Here is a 15,869-nt window from a genome sequence, read left to right as displayed (position 1 = left end):
ATCAAACCTCAAGATTTTATTTCCTTCTACAGACCAAAACAAATCCCTCAAACTCACACCGTTTTGATTTCCCCACTTGCCCACAGCTCCTGCATAAGCTCCAATCATTCTTTACACATAATCTTAAAGGTAAGAAAATGGACAGGATCCAATACATGTCCTGTTCCCTCCTCACCCCTTTTGGAGTACACAAAAAAAGGGAAAAAATGAACATGGCCTGTATTAGCTGTTGGATACATATCTCAGATGAGGCTTGAGAGCACATGCTGTTAGCTGTTGGAGAGATTTCTAACAGCCTGCAGGAATATGTAACTCAGTAGTAAGAATATATCTGTTTGTGGGTCGTTGGTGCAAAATGAGCCAGTGTAGAAGAAATAGGTTCTGTGTTTCAATTGGGCTGATGCTCATGGGGCCATGGTCTTCTTTCAGGGGCTAAAAAGACATCAGAAATGTTCTTTCTTTCAAAAATGTTCTGGATTACTGGTCTGAAAGCATTATGGTAGAAATGTCCCTCAAAATGAGCTACCTTTCCTTCATTCCATCACAACAATTCACATACCTTCAACACTCTTACTGGGAAATCTAAAATTCTTGTACTGTGTTCTTAGGACCACATGAAATAATGGACTCTCTTGCACTTTTGACAGAGCTATGAAATATTGTACTCTAATGGTGCCTGCTCCTTTATGAAGATAGATGTTTTAATAATCTTGTCTATTTGGAAGGACAAATTAAGGAATAAACTGAATTCGTGTTCTGATACACATGAAACAGCCAAGTAAGCTATGAGAAAAAAACCAACACTCATAATTAAATTTTTTTTGTCCAGAATATGCCTTGCAGGAATAAAACCAAAATGCTGATATTTCACAAGTCAGTTTGGAAGATGAGGTAAAACAGTTCCAAGACATATTTGAGCTTATTTGCAAATGAAAAAATATTCTGAAGGCATTAGCACAAGATCGATTTGCAGAGCAGCTTGTTATCCTGGGTGCATGAAGAGGACACTGCACAAGCAACAGACAAAGCCAGGCACTCACATGCAGGAGAATACAAATGTGATTTATAAGCCAGTCTGCACAGAGATATACAGACACACAGACACATGCAGTGTGGACACAGAGCACAGTGGAACATTACCATGGCTTTCTGTGGAGTGACTAAACCAAGCAAACTTTCCTTTCTTCTCATCAGGCAAACCAGCTGGAGGGCTTCCTTTCACAGACAAGATGGTCAGTGTCAAGTACCAGGAACAAGACATCAACAGAGAACATGCAGCCAGTAACAGGCAAAAGACAAAAACAAGGAACTCAGCTTACACCTGATATCCACTTCTGTCTGAAAACTTCATCATGTGAGTTAAAAGTGCAAAATGCAAAACAAAGGTATACAGAAGTATGAAATATCACTAACATATTGTCAGACCATAACTCTCACTTGCTTTCTGTTCTTTCTTATATCCAGCTCTTGAGAACATGAACTTAATGAATTTAAGTTTATGGGCAATATCCCAGAGACATCTTAGAGTGTCCCCTGTACTTCCCTGACCTTACTGCTGCAGAAAGTCAAATTTCAATAAAGTGAGAGGTGCAGGTGCAGTGGTACTTGAGCTGAAGAGACCCCATGGATCACTTTGCACCTCACAGGATTTACACCTCACATCATTACGCTGCACCGATGGAAAATGTTAAGGACAATCAAAAGTATTAGGATGGTATGAAGTATTAGAGGAATGATGGTCTAGAGGATAAAGGTCGGGACAGAGGGGACATTAGGGCTGAGTTCCCCAATGCCATGTGCTCTCAGAAGCACAATCACTTTACCTGGCACCTCACACCACCTTCATTGCCAGGGGACAATCAGGTGTGCAGTGCTGCGAGGTTCATTCAGTTAACACAATCAGAAAATAGAAGATGCTGCAGAAGAGTGGTGCATAAACTGGGGCTGAATATGAGAGGAAGTAGACCAAGTACAGCCCAGATGGCTTTCTTATCTGACTCAGTTCTCAGAGAAGCCAGACCCTGTGCCCACACCCTGGCTCCAGTCTAGAAACAAGGCAGGCATTTTTTTGCAGTCCGGGTAATTAATTACTGGAACCATGTACCAAGAATGCTGGTGGTAAATCCACCACAGGAATGTTTTAATCAGGAAGAGATGTTTTTTCCAAGTGGTGGGCTCGAGTCCAGACCAGAGTTGTGTTTAGGACTGTGGCATACAGACAATGCTGTCTCAATGGCCATTTCCTCCCTGTAATTTTGGGAGTTGAGACAAAGGCAAAAAATATGCAAAGGCTGATACAAATCATGGTGGCTTTGCTTACATGGGAATCTCCTTTTTTAGATGTATCATTGTATCCATAACCCACTGGAGCTGATGAAATCTCCCATTAGTTACATATTCTCTAGGTAGCACAGATGTCGGTTCTTTTAAAGGGAAGTGAAACAACTTTCTAAAGGCAGGTAAGTATCTCATGGTTTCAGCAGAGTGCAAATCATAAAGGTTTGATATTCTCTCTCCAGTTCCTTCTGAAGCCTTTGCACTTCTTACATCTTGCCACAGTGTGGCTCATCACTGAACACAGACTTTTTCTCCTGGACTACCTAAACTCCAATTTCACATCACTTACATAGCATTCCTGCAGCAGTTAAAGCACCAACAAAAGTTATACAGCAGCTTCCTTAAAAACAAATCTGAAAAAATGCTTTGTGTGATATTAATTCTAGCTCTGAGACCTTACAGACAGAGAAAAAGAAGAGCAGAGTCTGCAGTCTGTGGCTGACTAGACAGATGTGCAAGACCCTTTGAGAGCCTCTGTTCCATGTCACTGGCATCAAGCATTGATACCAGCTCTACTCTTGCACTAACATATGTCCCTCCCCCGATGAAATGCCCCATGGGCATGCAATGAATTATTGGATGGCAGGTTGCCAAAAGACAGCCAGCCACTGAAACAGAAAGCTGGCACAAGCAAATACCCTTCTGTGCAGTCCTGAGGTGATTTTTTCTTCACACATTTGGAGAACAATATTTGCTTCCCAGATCAGAAAAATAATTTCCACTGTTGCGTCTTGCATTTGTGAAATTCTTGTCATCTTGGCAGTGGAAGTAATTTTAATATTCAGATTTATTTGCATGGATTATATAATGCTGTCACACTTCTTGCTGAACCTCACTTTAATACTGTGACATTTTAAGTCTCAGAGGCAATCATGCTTGGGCAAAGGGTGCCCAGTTCCAGAAACACAGACAAAACAAAATTTTCACAGATCTTAGTGGGACATGTTACTACATGACTTTGCAGATCTGGGCATTAACTATAAAACTGGATATATTGGAGGCTATTCACATTGTCTGACTTCCCCTCTCTGATTTAGCTGTTTGAGTTAGGTTGCAGAGGCAGATAGAAACCACAGGTTTTCTGAATGCCCTGCTGATGTGTCCCTCAGTTGTATGGACTGGTTAAAGATATTTATTTTACATCCTTGGGTTAAGCACCTGACTTGAAACAGTGGGACTATCCAGCAGTACTCAGAGTGAAAGAGCCTTGCAGTGGGTTTTCAGATTTAAAATAGCCAACAATTGTGATTGACTTGTGTAATATGCATAATTTCTTCAGTATGCCGAAGTCTACTGGTAATGAATTACTTTGCAAAATATGGGTGTAAATAACCCCTTTTGCCCACACTGGCATTTGAGGTCAGAGAGACCTGAAGCCACTTGCCCATCATTTCACTTTATTGTGTCACCTTGGCCATGTGACCCAGCTTTTCTTCATACCTGTTCAGTTTCTCTGCCAGGGGGTGTAATTCTGCAGTTGCCCTGCCAGCCTCTCTGAGAGGTGCAGATGACACACATCACAATAAGTGCTAAGTTCTGCAGTTATTACTGATGCTAATGTCTCCCAAGTGGGACTCTGCACAACTATAAAGCAAATCTAAGGAGCAAAGTAGTCCTGTGAGTTCTCCAGCTGGATTTAAGATTTCTTTTCCCATCAAGCACAACAAGAAGAAATTGCAATACCCAGGCTGCTTCCTTTAACAGTATGTGTATCAAGTGAATGACTTTGGTAAAGCCCTCTTTCCTGTGGAGCTTTTCATGCCTGTCATTTCATGAATGAGTCTATGGGCAGAATATCAATTGACTCCTGTTTTTTTTGGTGGAGAGCTCTCATTTTAATTAATATGTGAATATTGCCTAGCTTTCCTCTCCTGCCTGTTTTGAAAATGCTGCAGTCATTCATCTTACTCATTAATTTAAATAAGATACAGCTTTCACTCTGCTCCATGCATGCAGTGCCTTGGGAACAATCAGTGGCTATGCTCTTAAATGCAAGCAGCATCCAGAAGGTAAATTGCAGAGGTAAGACATTAGTTTTCCATGGATGTCCTGATTTTGTCAGGAAAATATAGTAGATGTGACTGGGGAATTCTTTAGTGTTTTCTGCTTTGAAAAGGAGCTCTGTGACAGAAAAGCTTTTACAGGAGAAGAAGAAGGAACTTGAACTATGTGTAGGATCTTGGTAGTTGCATGCCTCCCAAACTTAGACAACGTGTCAATAGATCTAGCACAGTAAAAAATACCCAGAAAAATTGTGAAAATACTCAGAAAAGTGTTTTCTAAGGGCTCGGAGACCAATAGTCATAAGGACAGTATTATACACTATATTACACTCAAACACATGTAACATACACACTTTGCATAGCCTGATTTTGGATTATGCACAGATGAATACAGCAAGGAGAACAAGCTGGATTCAGCCTCTCACTCAAGGTCAGCCACAGAACACAAGGATAGCAACACAGAGGCATGAAGTAATTGCCAGTTGCATCCACTTCAGTCAAACAGGAAAAGGCTTTTGGTAAAAACATCTTTCCATGCTTGAAAGGCACCACAGCCACTGTGCAGGGACAGGAGGTGTGATCACAGCGAGCCCAGGCTGGGCACTGGACTGCAGCACAGAGGCTGATGCACTGTAACACTGCTTTACTGAATGGAGCAGCACAAAGCAGGAGCATTGCCAATACTGAGATGGAGTGTTGTATCATCAAGTGTTTCATTCACAGATTGATTATCTGCTTTACAATATAAATTGCAAAGTGTATATTTTATTTATAAATGCTTGTTTTAACTCATCCCTCTCCCCTTCCAGAGGGTTGCCATATGTCCATACACATATTGAGGGAATATAGCTATGGGCTACATCAATCTATATCTTACAGAAGGGGAAGAGGAGAGACAGTGAAATGTATTAATTGTGCAGGCCTGTGATTAACAGATCTGTCATTACCACATGCAGATTACTGCACACCTATAAATGCATTACCTTGCTACTAATTAATCTTCCTGGGACTTATTTAACTGTAGCAAACTCCTCAGCTAGTTTGAACAGCTGCCATTTCCCACTTTTTATGGCAATATTGACAGTAATATGCTGGATTCCATAAATATTTGCTCATTACAGCCAGTGAGTGGAAAATGCCCGTGCACAAAGGACCAAGTAATGGGCACAGTCAAACTGCTGGCCCTGCCAAGTGAGAGCCTTTGCCAGTGGCACACATGTTCTGTTCTGGATTTCAAAGGAAGAACTTAAAATCTCTTTGTACTTCCTGCCTGAAGGACAAAGCTTTTCTTTGCGTAACCTGTGGTATCTCAAAATATCTCGTAAGTACAGGGCATGGGACTCACCCAAAAGTAGACTTTGCAGAAAGGAGTCGAACTCTCTGCTGAAAAGGGCAAGAGGGGCGGTGTCCCAGGATAACTGCTTGTGCTGCTGGACAAACACCTGAGTCTGCTGCAGGAGCACATCCCGTGCAGAGCATCTGCCTGCAAGGGCAGTGCAAGCAACTCTCAGAATCCCTGTGGCTGAAGGAGGACAGATTGGCTGGGTCACAGGGTGACAGAGGTGCTATCAGAGCACCCTTGAAAGATGTCCCTCTCCTGGATCTGGATCCTCCTAAACAGATTTTCTTGTCTGATAAATGGCTTGCATCGTTTGCCTTGCTAGGAGCAACAACTAAGGTGTCAAAGTGCAAGGCATTGATTTGCCAGGACATGGCTTATAGTGTTTCTTGTGCCGGTGTAATACTTTTTAGCAACCTCTCTGGTTCCCCACAGAATTCTGAAGCAATTCAAGGATGGACAGACAAAATGAAGGAAAGGCAAAACTACTGAGGATCTAGGACTCTTTCAACAGCATTTTGTGAACAAATCACAACAGCCCATTTGTAAGAGTTCTGTTGTATTTACCCAGATCCCCGTGGCAGGGAGGAATGATGAATCTGACTCCATGTTCTCAGAAGGCTAATTTATTATTTTATGATACTATATTATATTAAAGAATACTAAACTATACTGCACTAAAGAATATAGAAAGAATACTTACAGAATGCTAAAAAGATAATAATGAAAACTTGTGACTCTTTCCAGAGTCCTGACACAGCTTGGCACTGGTTGGCCAAAGAGTGAAAACAACTCACAGCAGAATCCAATGAAACAATCACCTGTGGGTAAACAATCTCCAAACACATTCCACATGTGAGCACAACACAGGAGAAACAAATGAGATAAGAACTGTTTTCCTTTTCCTGAGGCTTCTCATCTTCCCAGGAGAAAAATCCTGGGCAAAGGGATTTTTCCAGAGAATGTGAATGCCACAGAGTTCTACAAGTTTTCTCTCTCATTCTTTATGATTTTTAGCATATGAACCTAGGACAGGCAGCAGAGCCATCAAATGCTCCTGAAACAACCCCACAAAATTGTATGTGGGCACAAAAAGCAGGACCATCTCACTAGAAAAACTGAAGGATTCCATTATTGCGGGCTGGTCTTGCAGGCGCCTTGGAAATGGGGGCATGAGAGCTGCAAACCCTGCAGATAATGTGTTGGGAAGTGATACAAACATTGGTCATGAACTAAGTAACTAATGGCAAAGGAAGTGCCCTCAAGACAGTAAAAACCACTAAAAAATCCCTCTTCTTTTTGTGCCTCTAATAATCATGAAATTATTCATATTTCTCACTGGCATTAATGAAAATAGACAGGACACAGATTTTAAGCACAAATGTGGTTTTAAAGCAGCCCATGTGCTGGGTTCTGCAATTGCAGCCCATTGTGCAGTTCCTGTCCATGGGGAACTTCTGCACCTGCCTACCTACACAAATGTACACCTGCATGATGGGGTGATAACTCTGATTAGGATCTCTACTACAGCAGCATCTTTGTTCTTGCAGTGCACAGCCCTGTGAATCCACCTTCCCTGCAGAGTCTGGGAGAAGCAAAAAAAAATTACAGAAGGTTCTTCCAAGCTGATCTGCTTAGGTCATCAGAAACGCTCCAGGGTGTCTAGGTGTCTGCTTTACACCTGGACTGCTAAGCTTCAAAGTGACTGAGATGCAGCTCTGGCTGTTTTATGACATTCCTGCCTGTCAAAAGCCATTTCAAGGTGGGTGATGCCTGAGAACTCAGTGAGTGGCCTACAATTTGTGATGTAGAGCACATGAAAGGATAGGTCAGGACAGCCGGAACTGTTTGGGTGGTGCAGTGGGTGGGAAATCATGCCCTGGTAGCTCACAATGGACATTTTCCCCAGAGGAAGCCTGCACAACCCTACACCCTGGGACCTTAGGCAGGAATTGTGCCAGTCAGAAGGTGTATCTTCTCTGGTATAGAAGAAGGAAAGTATTATCCAGGAGGCTGGCTCTTGCTGGCAGGAAAAATCAAACAAACAAAAAAAAAAAAAACAAAAACAAAAACCCAATAACAAAAAACCAAACCAAACAAACAAAAGTCCCCCAAAAACAACAACAACAAAAAAAACCCAACAAAAAAAACAAACAAAAAGCCAACAAAACACACCCCCCCCAAAAAAAAAAAAAAAAAAAACAAACCAAAACCAAAACCAAAAAACACCCAAAGAAAAGTGAATGTGAGGAAAAAATTAGACTGTATTTTTTCAAAGGACAGGCAGAACCACTGGGTAGTGACTGGGACACAGGCAAAGAGACTGTGGGAAAGAAAAAGTGACTGAGAATTTTAATCTGAAATACCACTCTGCCAGCTGGAAGAGTACAGTGTGCCCCCTGCATTTGGGAAAACCCAATTTAGGAGTAGTGTTTAAAATATTTAAGCATTAATCTTATGAAGAAAAAACAGCAGCAAGACCCTGTCCATCTGAACAGACAGTGCCTGGCTGAGATGAGTGCTCAGCAAGTGGAGACATTTTCTAATAGCAGGATTCATGTGGGATGTGTGAGAAGGCTTATGGATGATGCTTTCCTTGATGGCAAACAATCCAAGCAATTCAGTTCACTGATCAACAGATACAGCAACACTTACATTTAGAGATTTAGGTCTCTCCAGAGCCAGGGCTCTGTGAAAGCACCAGCCTCTTGGAGTTGTGTTCTTGCATCACACTGAACAGATTTAATCCAGCCTCATGACCTGAAATGGAGCTCACCTCTCGTATTCCCAAATGTGCATAAAATTCTGTTTTGAAGCACTGCTCTGTTACATTTCTTCTGGGCCTAGTAAATAAAATGCTTGTGATTTTGTGTGCTGCTCCTGCATGTGGTGTTCTTTCAGACACTTTTGCTAACATATTGCCTAGTCTGATACTAGACACTATAATCACAATATCATGAGTCAGAAGCACGAGACATGCTAGCTGGGCAAGCTGTGTATTACTGTGCAGCCAGGAGAAAAGCAAAAATTGAAGTTAAAGAGCCTTGCCTCTAAAGTCAGCCTGTCAAACATATGATTAAAGCTTTTCTACCTCTTGGGCAAGGCATTGATAATAGGCTAATTACCCTGAGCCAAAGAAACAGGCATTTTCTAGTGGCCTTGAAATAATAGATTCCTGGTTTGCAAATACTTCCAGCATGCAGGAGAGTCAGGGACTGATAACAACAGCTTGAGTTAAACTTAGTGTGGGCAGGTGTTATGCAAGCTGCCCTCACACAGCTGTGTTAAAACAAGTCTTTCATGACCTGGCATAGCCCTGTTGTTTGGCTCCTGATTCTTCAAACAGCCACATAATACACTTACATTTTGATCTGCACATCTGTGAGGATCCAGCAGTTCTGCCACTGCATCCTCGTTCTGATGCTTAACCCTTCTGCTCCTTCAGACTAGGGATTTTAATGTAATTGGTAATATCTTCCCCCTGATCCAAAGGGACCCCTACCCTTGGGTTCACTACAAGCTCTTACAGTTTGAATCTAGAGAGACATGTCTCAGTGCAGCCCTTCCTCAAGTGGAAAAGGAGAAGAAAGATGCATCATGCTGTGATTTGTGAACTTTGTAAATGGGAATGAGGACGTGAGCAGCCCTACGGACACCTGTGGGCACTAAAGCTGAATTTGAATTTAGGCCTCAAGATCTGAAAGGCCAATTCTCTAATCTGTTGTCTTGTCTCCACAATCCTGCTGACTGAAGAGCTGCTGTCATCAGCAGGCAGACTCAGTGCCACAGCTATTTTCAGTTCAGTTCCTCAGTTGGAAACATTTTCCTTCCCCCACCACCTCTCCAGGCTTGATGTTGTCTATGAGATAACTGGCATGGAGAGACCTGCTTTTCTCCCCAGGAGCAAACACAAGAGATACAGCAGAGATTTTTATTCCATTAGCAGACTGTACTGAGTGGATACCCAGCAAGCAGAAGGGAGCAGGCACAGAGTGAGGGTGTGACTGCTGCTCCCTTGGAGCCCTGCCTGCACCAGGGTCCTGCTGCAAGCTTCCCAGGCTTCCCAAAGCACGGAAAAGGGCTGGGTGCCATTCACAGCTGTCAGTTCTCCTCAGCTGCTCAGCACTGCCTGCCAGTTTGGTTACATATGTGCCAGTTCAGCTGTGTAATGTCACCAAGACTGCCTGTCTCTGAGCTGTGCCTCAGATCTCCCTCAGGCACAGCTCATTGCACAGCTCCCCTGCACTGCCCTCGCAACAGCAGGGTCAGTATTCCAACCCCACTTGTGTTTAAAACTAAATACTTTTATCTTTGCCTTCTTCTGTGCTTGCTTGTGAATTGACTTAAGCAAGTGATGAACTACTCAAGCTGCCTGGCAGTCAGGGCTGGGCAAGGTGGAGGAAATGAGAGTTTGCCCAGAGAGCTCTGCTAACGCACCTCCTGCGTCCCTCAGTCTGTCCTGGGCTCTTCCAGACTGCCTGCTCTGAGCCCTTCCCAAACAGAGCTCTTGGTCTGGCCTCCAGTATTTACCTCTCTGCACATAAATCTTCAAGTTAGAACATAAAACGCATAAGGGAAGACAAAGAGGTCATGATGAATAAACACTTAGACAAGGAAGAAAAAAAATATTGTACCAGAACAATTTCTGTTACAGCTGGTTCCATCACACTCTTTTAAGACATTCAACTTACAGGATCAGTATTGAAAGTTCTACTTGTACTAAAATTTTCTACATGTCTTTGGACTAACCACCCTCAATTGCCTTTTCTCAGGCACTGGATGACATTTTTGACACCCCATTTGGGATATTTCTTCCAACTATCACACTGCAAGAGTACAAGCCTCAGCTGCTACACTTGACTTGTCAGTGCACAATGAAGGTCTTGGGTATGATGAGGTGTCTAAATTGGCATTAGATTAATGTGTTTAGTCAGCTGAACCCCATCTTTACTAGTTTTGATTTCCTGTAGAAAGGAAATACATGCAACATACTTTTAATTTCTGTATATACAGTGCCAGACACACTATGGCTTTGATCTTGGCTGACATTACTATAATAAAACTGGTTCTCATCCCCAGCAGTTGTCTCTAACTCAAAACACATGCTTCATGTCCCTCAGCTACCGTTGCTGAACACCACAGCCCCTCTCCTGACAGCTCTTCATACCACATCAAAACAATGCTCAGGATTGCAGCTATCAGTCCTGCTCACCAGTGCTTTCTTCTCAGTGAAGAGACTCTTGAGATTACATCTGCAATTGTAACTTACTTTAAAACACTGACCATGGGCCATTCTCACTGACTTCAGCAGGAACTGCTGAATACTCCATAGTTTTTGAAACCACTTTGTAAGTGTCCTTGCAAAGATTTAAGAGCACACCTTAGGCATCTGCTTAAAAAATGAAATAAGAAATGGTCTTGCTCTATGAATACTCAGCTTGGGGGTGTGTGGCATTTCTTCCAAAACTTTTCTGTGGAGATGCTGGTACCAAATGCTTTCTATGCCTCTCTAACCATGGGATATAAAGCAATTCATCAGAAGGTATGGCAAAGGCAGCTTTCTCACAGACTCATGTCCTCTCCTGAGGAGTGGAACCAGTGTCAATGGATTAATCTTGACAGCTTCAAGAAACACTCGCCGACAGGGCAGGTAGAGATTAAATTATTTGCACAAAGGTGTCTTTGCCAGCTATATAAACAATGGATTCCCTCTAAAGCCTTACCTTCAAAGATATTTCTATGTAACAAACTGGTATTATAAGAGAATTCCTACATCAACACAAGTCTCTCTTCTAGCAGGGAAAACAGAGGTGTTATCTCACCAGTTAGTCTTTGCTAGGGAAATAGCTTTTATAGTGGATAAACTTAATGCCCTACCAACATTAATGTCAGTCTGTCTATGCTATGGCTGCTCACACACCACTGCTCCAGCAGCTCTCAGTATAAAGTTCTTTGTGCTTCAGGATACAAGAACCAGGGAAGGGAGGAACTGGAAGGACCTTTGAGTTGAACAAGACAAACCAAATTCTCAGTTGAGCACTGTAGATCACCACAAAACTTTTTCTGTCAGAGAGCATATTATAGGAAGAGTTTTTTCCCCCAAGATGTAAACTACAGTAACCTGGAAGCTTATCTAATTGCTGTGACCTTTGATGCTTGCAAGGGAGCAAGAAGAAAAAAATGAGCCTGTGGGCAAAAATTAGCACAGCTTTGGAGTTTGGTCTTCATGCTGGCATCCATTCTCCCATGCAGAAGTGGCACAGAGATTTGGTGTTCATCACAGTCACCCTTTTAGGATCAGTTAATTATCTCAGAGCTGCTCATTCAGTGAGCTGGCTGATGGAGTCAGGCACATACCTGAATTTAGCCCACCTTCCCAAAATGGGGGAATTTCCCTGATTCCTAGAAACGCTTTCCTCTCTTCACCAAATTATATCTGATGCTCTGTTGGAACAAATTACTGCTGAATTGTAGGTTGTTACATTGGCCACAGCTTTGTCCTGAATACCAGCAGCTTCTTTTGCTCTCTGTTCAAACAAAGGAAACTTTGTTTTCTCCACACTGTGCTTTGACAGAAAATGCAGGCTTGAGCTAAACTGCTTTAACACCTTGTTGGGTTAGGTGGGATTTACCTACCCTAGCAGTAATTTACCAGCAGAGAAAGAAGGGGAAGGAGAAGGTTTTCAAATGGTTGCTTTCTTTTTGTTTTATGTTCAAATCTTCTATTGAGGCAGAAAGAAAGAAAAACTGGGAAGTTGTGAAATCTACAGGACAATGAAACTAAAAGCTGCTTTTGCTAAAGGCTGGGTTATTAAATTATATTTCTAACAAAAACCAGAAAACCAGACCTTTTGATTCACTTTCATGGAGTGAACCATCCATACATTCAGGGGAACAAAAACCCCCTTGTATTTCTTAAAATGATTAGTATGATTACTGTGAATTGCCAGAGAAGGAAAATAGTTCAAAACCACCCTGATCAAACTTGGAAATGCTTTATGTGATGCAATCCAGGATGAAAATCCTGCTCTTTCTGCTCTAGAGGGTAGAAAATGGTGTGAGAGCCTGTGTCACTGGCACTGTGGGGGTGGGTGATCCTGAGAATATAATTCAGCTTTCCTGTCTTTTTTTTTTTTTAATGGACAAAGAAGTCCAGAAAAAGATTTCACTTCTCTCCAAATATCACCCTGAACACACATATTTCAAGAACCAATGTTGTAACTGAAGCATTTTAAAGCATAATTTAAACCCTCAAGTTTTAACTTTCACTTTGTTGAGAAGACTATTTCCCCAAGTATTTCCTCTTGGAAAGGGAGAAATAGAAAACAGTCAAGGATAAGGATCTACTGCTTCCTTGTTTTTTCACTCACAATAAAAAAAAAAAAAAAAAAAAAAAAAAAAAGGGAAAAAAACATGTGAAGAGAGTCAGGAAGAAAATCTACTCTCAGTTTTGATTTTATTCCAATAGGAAAAAGTCAAATGTTGGCATCATAGTTTTGTTGACATTGATGGAAAGGTGGAAGAAGAATCACCCTAAATGATCCTTTTCTTTGTTACTTGAGCCGCACAGAAACTATACAATGAAAATGATGCTTGGAAATGGCAGCTTTACTTTCACCTGCATCACTGAAGATCATTGCCCTGGGTACTCTGCTACCACAGCTACCTAGGGTCACTATAAAGCCTCACAAATGTTATTTTCTTTTTATTTTTTTTAATTTTTTTTTAATTTTTTTTATTATTCTTTTTTAGGATATCAGAGTTTACCTGGATTTGACCACACATTTATTTCAGTGTAGCTAAGGAAACCACATGCTTGTAATGACTGTGGATTGCATTCATGCCAGACACAACTGCATTTTAGCCAGTGGAATGATGCACTGGGCAAACAGAACTCAGTGGCTGCCCAGTGCTGTAAGTGATTTCAGACCCCAGATACCTCACACTCCTGCTTTGGTGGATGCCAGTTACACAATATTGAAGTGATGTGTGAGCACTGAGAAGCCTCTGTGCTCCAAGACCTCACATTGGGCAACCTTTTGGAGTGCTGACGTGAGCATGTTTTGTTATTGACCTTGGATGAAACCGATCGGAGCCTGAGTCCTCACACAAGCAAAATCCCCAGGAATTTCAGTACAATTTTTGCCTAAGGACTGTAGGAATGATTCAGCCTAATGTGAGAACTAATATCCCAAAAGCTTTTTCTAGGCAGTCTCCTAATTATAGACTCAAGTTTGACATCTGTAGCACAAACCCATGCTGAATTTTGCAACCTGAGCTTCTCTGTGAAGAACCACACAACAAAAACAAAGCTGACTTATCATTTACAAAGGCCTTTCATTAGAGGTCCTCAAACTCTGTATTTATATTAAGAGCAGTGTATGAACTGCTTCAAAAGATGACAAGGTAGGAAAATGCCTCTAGGACTATTTTCCATTGGGCAGAGCACACAGGTGGGAGCTGCTGTCACTCCTGTCCAAGCAAACCAAATGTTGGAACCTCTGCACATTAATACATGGATTTTTTTTCCCCCCTAGAACAACCTGGTGGCACAGTATACACTTCTTTTGTCCCTCTGTCTCCAGGTGACAGAGGATAGATCTATCCCAGTTACTAACTTGTGAAGTACCTATCAGGTGCCCTTGTGAAATGCCTACAAATTGTTGGCACTGCAGCTAATCTCTTCTTGGTTACCAGATGATTATTTTCCACATCAGTGGACAATGATAAAAGTAGAAGAGATTGTGCTTCTTCCTCTTTAGATGAGGTGTTGACAGATAATAAATCATTTTACAAGACTGGCATTGATTTCCTTGTATTTAAATATGGAAAGCAAAATGCAACCACGTTCCATGATGCCTTTCTCAAGCAACCAACCGGTATTGGAGGAATTAAATTAATAAGGGTTTAATTTTCCAGCCTGTGCCTCTTGGAGCTTTTGTTTAGATGATCTTAAATTCCATGCAAGCCGCATGTGGGTTTTTTAAAATTGATTTTTGACAATGTCTGTACCTGCCTGTCAAGGGGTGGCTGTCCATGTCCTTCCATGTGTATGTGAAATACACCAGGACAGATTCTGTGGATGAAACTAGAATAACACAGGATGAACTAATTTGCTGTTGACAGCCAAGTTCAAGTATGCTCTGCTAAACAGAAATTAACTCAGAACATCACCTTTTTGCTCATACAGTAAGAATACAGGGGTTTTAAGGCAGTGAGGGTCAAGACTGGATTTAAAATAGTTATCTTTTAAATACCCACCCTTTCATTTTCCCTTCTCCATCTTCCATGTTGATTCCCCAGCTGTGCACTTGCCCATTAAATTTCATTGCAGAAAATGGACCAACCTGAAATTTTAGCTTGTAACCCAGTCTTTGAAAATCCTTCCTACCTTAGACATTACCCCAGAGCACCATGATGTTTTATTTCAGGCTGAAAGTAATAAACCACTAAAGTCAGTACACTAAACACATGATTTGGAGGCCACTGAGCAGGCTGACACATGAAATTACTAAATATACAAATTGAACTAATGTACAAATTGAAGTTGGTGTTCTTTTACCTTGGTATCATGACTAGATCTGTACACAAAGCTCTCTGTATCCAACAGCTCCACATCACTAACTTTCCCAAAGGGTTGACAGAATTTAGTGACAAACTACTGTTGGAGTTCTTGGGAATAAAGCCCTGTTTGGGTTGAAATTACTGAGGCTTCTATTTCTAGAGCTCTAAAAGTCTTCCCTTCTATTTAAACTACCATCTCTCCTGTTCTCATTTATGGCCTAATGTGCAGAAGCACGAATTGTTCTCATGAAAAACATAGATTTTCCAAAAGCTGTAATGGTCTAAGAGGTACCAATTTCTTCTGAAATTTTGCTTTTTCTGCTGAAAAGTTCTTCCTTATCTCAAAATAATTTTCTTCCACAGGTTTATGAGAGGGAAGACTCTCATAAACCTGTGATTAAATGCAGTCTAATTCCCAGTTATGGAGATGTTCAAAAGCAACAGCGGTTGAAAGAGTGAGACAAAACCTATGGTTTACCAAAAAGTTAGGTTGTCATTGACTCCTTAGAGGCAGCAAACTCAGATGTTTATGAACATTTCCAAAAGTCACTAAGGCGTTACAGCAATGCTCTGAAAGTGAAGATTGAGGACTATTTCTTTTAAAACTGATTAATTTTTTAATATAT

General features: G+C 41.5%; 1 protein-coding gene across 1 annotated transcript in view; it reads right to left on the bottom strand.

The window, feature by feature from the left end:
* Positions 1-15,869, bottom strand: part of CACNA1C (calcium voltage-gated channel subunit alpha1 C) — a 456,585-nt gene that overhangs the window by 118,012 nt on the left and 322,704 nt on the right. The gene's annotated exons all lie outside the window — the stretch shown is intronic.

Source organism: Pyrgilauda ruficollis, unplaced genomic scaffold, assembly GCF_017590135.1.
Source record: "Pyrgilauda ruficollis isolate IOZ18807 unplaced genomic scaffold, ASM1759013v1 scaffold66, whole genome shotgun sequence".
Lineage (NCBI taxonomy): Eukaryota > Metazoa > Chordata > Aves > Passeriformes > Passeridae > Pyrgilauda > Pyrgilauda ruficollis.
Note: the sequence above shows the minus strand (reverse complement) of the source record. Positions and strands in the feature narration are given on the sequence as shown.